The sequence below is a fragment of the Micropterus dolomieu genome, linkage group LG19 (genome assembly GCF_021292245.1).
Source record: "Micropterus dolomieu isolate WLL.071019.BEF.003 ecotype Adirondacks linkage group LG19, ASM2129224v1, whole genome shotgun sequence".
NCBI classification, from domain to species: Eukaryota; Metazoa; Chordata; class Actinopteri; order Centrarchiformes; family Centrarchidae; genus Micropterus; species Micropterus dolomieu.
In genome coordinates, this window is record NC_060168.1 from 420,434 (window position 1) to 427,326 (window position 6,893).

A 6,893-nucleotide genomic window follows, 5' to 3' on the forward strand; every position below is an offset into this window, starting at 1 on the left:
CAAGCTTGAGGCAGACGTCCAAAAAGTACGGCATTCCACATACCACCCTGCAGGACTCCAAAAAGAAAAAATACACACACAGGCCCTAATTCGACCCTGACACCTGCAGAAGAAGATGCACGGATTTCGTTTATATTTTGGATGGCAGACCACAGCTTCCCAGTCACCAGATCTCTGGTTAAACTGCTCGCTAGTGGTATTATTAAAGAGAGTGGCAGAGCTGACAGCACAACTGTGAATCTGGAGAAGGGGCCGAGTAATGGCTGGTGGTCCAAATTTAAGGCCCACCATCCAGAACTAACCCCAAAACCCCAATCCTAAATGGCTAAACGACTAAATGCCCAATCCTAAATAAAAATGCCCTATCCTAAATACCAAATCCCCAATCCTAAATACAAAATGCCCAATCCTAAATACAAAATTAATTTTCGACTTCCGACTTTTAGTTTTTGATTTCGACTTTTAGTTTCAGAATTCGACTTTTAGTTTTCAATTTTGACTTTTAGTTTTCAATTTTGACTTTTAGTTTTAGTTCTGACCAAATAATCCCTCCATACATGTGTCTCAAAAAATGTAATAATGTACTGCAGGGAAAAAGAAATAGAAATTCTCTGCCTACCTGCCCACACCACACACATCCTACAGCCCCTGGATATTGCTGTCTTTAATCCACTAAAGACTGCTTTCTCCACCATGGGTTCCAGGATGGGTCTAGTGCGAGGGGATCTTGTGGTCGGGAAGAAACTCTGCTGAGGAATGTCTACCCCACTGCTGTCACTACCCAAAATATTAAGGTTGGGTTCCGCAAGGCAGGCATCTTTCCTCTGTCCAGGGGGGCTGTGGACACAACCCAGGTAATTTTAACATTAATACAATGATAATTCATCACTGATAATTACTTGCATTTCTTTGTGGTATGCTAATGAGTTTTAAATATGCTTTACTTTCTTAGGTGGTGAGAGTGCTCCCATCTGCTGACCGAAGGGATGCCCCACCATCCATCACTCCCATCAATCCCGTCACTCCCTCAGCCACGCCATCCAGTGCACCTGCTACTCACACACACACACAACCAGCGATCCACCTACTGACACACAGACATCAGCCACTCCCACCACCACTCCAACACCTTGTCCCGCTTGTAAAATGGTCAGTCCACAAAATTACCTGGTGGCAGCAGGTGTCATTCCGGAAAGTCTGGCCAACATACTCATGAGCCCAGCCTTGGACAGGAAGGAGAAGGTAAGGCGTCGCCTTACGCTGCCAGCCCACGTCATCACCAGTGACAAGTATGTTCACCTGCAGTAGAGTGGTCCCACCTGGCTCAGGAGATGGGGCCATTGATGAATGGGTGCAGTGTGACCTTTGCCAACTGTGGTTCCACTTCGAGTGAGCCGGGGTAGAGGAAGTGCCAGACACGGAGTGGCTTTGTCATAAATGTTGTCTGTCCACATAATCGCATACACACACACACACAATGTAAATAGTTTTAAATAGTGCACACACAAAATGAACACCTCCTACTGCTGATATACTGACAATTTCTAGTTATTTTTAATCAGTTTAGTGTTAATTGTAAATAGTTGTAAATGGTGCACACACAAACGCGTTACAACACTCACACATGTGCACAGACCATCCTAATCATTTAACTTTTAAGTTCATGGTTTGCACATTAGTTACTTTCAATTATAAATTTTTTTAACAAATAAATTCTTTCCCCTCCTTCTTGTTCTTCAGAAAGATATGGTAACGTTGTTGACTAACGTTTCACATGGTTCATGCTTAACTCACGTGTCTTAATTAATATCATGACACAATCATCACTAACTCGCATGGTTGTCTAGCTTATTAAGCAGTAAAGTTAGCCTAATTAACCTAGGTTTTAACAAAAATAAATGCTCTCCCCTTTCTTATAGATTTCAATAATATACTCTTCCGTTAAAAGAAATAAACAGCTCAAAAATGATCCGTTTAAAGTAAATTTTCGCAGTTGAAATCAAGGTATGCGCTCTGTACGGAACACCATTGGCAGCCTGTACGGAACACCGTTAATGTCTGTGAGCATCCAAGCACAGGCGGAGGAGGTACTTTGGCCCACTTTTCTCAAATACTATTGGTCCAAAAGACATCAATCAAAGAATAGACAGTCCAATGGGTATTACCCCAGAGAATGAGAACACAGACATGCTTGTCTGGCTCTCACCAACAGAGGAGTGGCCGTTGACGTGCGGTAAAAGGTGAAAAGTGTACGGAACATGGTTAGTCTACGTTAACTGACTGGCTTGGCTTGTTCGATAACCTAATGAAAACAACAACAAGGTGCAGGATGTTAGCAGACAGAGAGCGATGGCCTTGGACAACTTGGACAAATTTTTCTGAAAAGCTGTTTTAATTCTTTTGATCGGTGGACCCTTACAGACTAAAGGAATATATGTCTGAAATAATGACATCCAAATGTGGTATAACACTTGTTTATTGTTATTATATACTACTAAAACTACAACCTGTATCACAAATAGATCATTTTTAAAACATCAATAAAAATAAGTATATACAGGAAGAGACCAGGTGTGTCCAGATGTATCGACTGATTATGAAGACAGTTCAGACTTTACTCGTAGCATCATATCACTGCTGTGGAGATGATTAAATATATCACAGTCACCTCTCTGACATGATTACCAAATTTCAAAACCAACCATGTTACTTTTTGATTTATCTTTTGCCGTATCTAGGAATACAGTTGGGGCGGGGACACCTGACTGAACCCCATGTTGACGGGGATCATCAGGTCTCCTGGTTCTGCTTCTAGGCATCTCCTCAGTAGTAGACAACCGGAGAAGGAGGAGTATGGCACTCTGGAGGTCTGCGATGTAACTGTAGTCCTTCTCCACCTTCAATGAGTACAAGCTCCACTTCCTGGACTTTTTGTTATACACCTTGCTGTACCTGATAACACAAAAAAGAGGATCAGCTTAGTGAAAAGTTTCTAACACCTGACATTGTTCTCTTATAGAGTAATTAGTAAACTATTTCCACATAAAATGCAATCAATAACAATAAATCAGCACCATCTATCTGTATTCTTCATACTGTTTAATATTTTTTGACTCATCACTTATAAATGTGTTGAGTAAAATGCATAGGAGTACTCATAATGCAACATACTGAATTGTGTCATCAGCTTTTCTCCTGGCTGGACTGTGGACACGGTGGTTGTAATCCAGGCCAGCCAGCGTGGTCCGATCAGTATACTGGTGAGAAGCACAGGGTGTTGGAAGACTGCAGGTGACCTGAGGGCACAGTAGAAATAAAACATATAGTAAAAGGTTTTCACACAGTAGGTTTAGCTACGAACAGTGTCAAACTATATTATAGGTAGCTTTTATACCAGAAACACAGATACTTGGGGACCTTTAGCCATCACTGTTTATTTATACTAACGTTGAAATGTCTTTCTGATAACTACAAACACAGCTCGCGCTGCTGTTTTCCAGCTCACCTACAGCTAGATATAATTCATGGTCTCTACTCTGGCTCCTACACCAGCCTGCACTCGTAGCAACCGTTAGCTGTATGCTAAGTATGTAGCTATGTTTGCTAATGATGAAAGTAACAAATTACCATCAAAATGATGAAAGCCAGATTACCTGTCCAGCTGAAATAAAGCCACCACGGTGTAACTTTTCAGCCCCTTGGTGTTCCTCAGTTGTCAGTCACTATTGTTGAAAAGCCACGCAGATATTACCTCCGGTCTGAGTGAGCTGACCAGGTGCGCGCATGGGGGCAGCTCCTGTAGCAGCACGGCTGGTAGCCATGGCAGCGAGGGAGAGTGACAGTCACCCAGCCAATCATTGCATGCGGTCCGAATGAAACGAGTGGCTGTGTTTACTGCAGCCCTGAGAGGACTACAGACAGCCGATTGTTATACTCTCTTTTTCAGAGCACCTAACTTTTTAATATGCATTGGTGTATATAGACAGTTTCAACAAATATGACAAAAAGTGTTTCAGAAGCAACTTGCCTACCCTGCCTTTAAGAGGTTTAAGCATTTTTTAAAACAGGAGCGTAAGAAGTCCGAATCCTGTATTCTGATTGTCTCAACGGCACCAATCAAAGGAGTTTACTTTCCATGAGGTTTGTGTGACAAGTGCAGCAGAGACGGTAGATATGGGGAAAAATTACAATTTAGAGGAAAAATGTTGGCACAAGAGGCATTTGTAACTATTTTAGCCTTCTGACTGACTGTACACATGTGTGTACTTTGACTTGTGTTCCAGCTCAGGTTTGACCTGCTCTTGTTCAGCAGCGGTGACTTACTTATACAAACCGAGGAGGCAGGTGTCATGCTATTACTATTTTTAATAAAAATTGTTGTGGGATTGTTATTGCATATGAACAGTGAAAAAAAGGTTATGAATGTATGGGAAATAAAGATGTTTAGCTAAATAAGTTTATTATCATTGATGCACTCATCTATCAAATTCTATTTGAATTAGAATATTTTAAATTCTTATGACAGCAAATATCGACATTGATGATTCATTTCAATTAATTTGATTAATTAATTATAAAACTACAAACAAGTTACAAAACTTGTAATTAATTAGATTAATTCATTTATTTGAATGAATTTTTATTGCATGATAGCACTATTTATTATATGTCTATTATTATTATTATTATTATTATTTATTATTATTATTAACAATTTCAAACTACAATTAAAATCTGACTATCAGTGCAGAAATTCAAAATAAATGACGTGCATTAACAAACACTGCTGGCACACTGGATGTCTTCATCTTTGGATATTGACACTCATCACAGCAAAGGTTGCCCACCCCTGACTTAAACAGTCGTTTTTATAATAAGAACAGTATCGAACCAACCACTGGCTAAGCCAAGCTGCATTCTGGTTACACTCTATGAAAGAAACAAATGCACAATATTCTGGGGGAGGAAAAGGTGGTCATCGTGTCCCCTTAATGCAATATGTTGTTCCGAGGCTTGTCAGGTTGATGAACGGAAGTAATGAAGAAATGCATTGATTGCGAGCTGGGTATTAGTTTTGAGGATAGCATGCTGACTAGCAGCTACTGGGCAAAATATTGCGGCACAACCTAAGCCACTAATAAGTAACAGTGGGAAAGGAATCTTAAGCAGCACCTCCTACCAGAGAGCCAAGATGGTATTAGTAAAACCAACATGTTTCAGCTAAGCTTTGTTCTCTGTACTTCCAGTGTTAGTACTACTCCCACAGAGCTGAGGTGCAGAGAAAAGGCACAGAGAGGAGTTGAGAGGAAAACACCTGATGCTCAGACGCTTTCCCTTTGATACTGTAGAAGAGCCTGGCCCGGGCATGGTGCATTTGAGAAACAGGTCGGGTTGCCAGGTTTTGTCTGGAAGATTATAGAAGAGGTCGGGGTACAAAGAAAAAAGGTGATAGCAAAGGGGAAAAATGAGAGTTAAGAGTTGGGGGCAGTGCAGTTTGAGTGGAAATGCTATGCTAAGTTACGGTTTGCTGTATTGAGTTTTGAAAAATAGATAGAGGGATTGAGTGATTATTTTTAATTCAGAAAATGTGATAATCGGAGTGAGGGAATGCATTATGTCAATGACGGGTCCCCACAAAGATAGTGACAGGAGGAGGTGTGAAAGAGAGAGGGAGAGAGTGTTTGACTGCATTAATGTTGGGTGTACGTATTTGTAAAAAAGGCCATTTGTTCTGGTTGCGTCGGTCGCAGTCATGTGGAAGAAAGTAGGAGATGAATGTGAAAATGTGTGCATCTATGTGATCGAGTGTGTGTGTGTGTGTGTGTGTGTGTGTGTGTGTGTATTTCTGTGGGTGAGTGTGTGTGCACTGACAGCTGAACAAAAGGTGTACGGGTCCATGACAAGTTCTTGACGGTTTCATATCCACTCTGGGGCCACAGCCAGACTTTACTGGCGGAAAAGGGAGATGAAAAGATGAACGGAAGGCGAGTGGAAAAACACATTATGGCATCTCCCTGAAGAGCCACAAACGCCACTGACTTGTTATTTTCTTGTCTGCATCTCTGTATGTCTGTATGTGTCTTTTATCTTTCATCCCCCTTTCAGTTTATCATTCTCTCACTTCCCCTCATTCAGCTACTCTACCATGTGTGTATATTTGAGTGTGTGTGTGTGTGTGTGTGTGTATGTGTGAGTGTTGGTCCCCTCCGTCTTCAACAAGGCTGTGCTTTTAAGCTGTGAGCTTCAGTACGTTTCCCTGGTGGGTTGTGAGATTTTATTCCTTTTTGACCAATGAAGGGATAGATGGAGGCAGAGGGAAGAAAGGACTGAGGGACAGATGCAGGATGTGAAAGAAAAAAAGATGATGGAGAGCAGAAGAGAAGGTTAAGCATTAGATCAAAAGATGGCTGAGGAGGGTTAAGAGGCAAGTGTGGAGGAAAGAGAAGGAAGAAATCCACAAGAACTTGCCTGCTGTAGGAAAGAACTAAAAAGCAATAGAGAGACAACATATAGAGCAACTTTATCTCCAATAAAAGTAATTTCTATTCTATTCATATGCTTTAAAGTTTACGCAACTTCAGCTGATTACGTTCGCTGACAACATTTTTGCAAATGTAGAAAGTGTGACAATCTTATATCATACAGCAAGTCATAGCCAGTAATTGCAGCTGATGGATGGGAGCACAAAACTCAAAACACTTGACACCAGAGACCAGAGTTGGCATCCTCTGTATCACATGTTTGAGCTACTAAAATATTTGATTGAGATCACAAAAAGATTATGTTTTAGTTATGTATTAAATATTCAACATGTCCCCTCTTGTCTTTCAATCAGTCGCTAACTTTTTGATCATTTAACCAGGACCATGAGTGCTTTGAGGGCCAAAAAACAA

At 41.0% G+C, this 6,893-nt stretch overlaps 1 long non-coding RNA gene across 1 annotated transcript; it reads right to left on the minus strand.

The window, feature by feature from the left end:
• Nucleotides 1-2,891: 2,891 nt before the first annotated feature.
• Nucleotides 2,892-3,820, minus strand: LOC123957135. Its single transcript, XR_006821741.1, has 3 exons — nt 3,654-3,820; nt 3,172-3,296; nt 2,892-2,952 (listed from the first exon to the last, which is right to left on the minus strand). It is a non-coding gene; the product is annotated as an uncharacterized LOC123957135 (long non-coding RNA).
• Nucleotides 3,821-6,893: the final 3,073 nt, after the last annotated feature.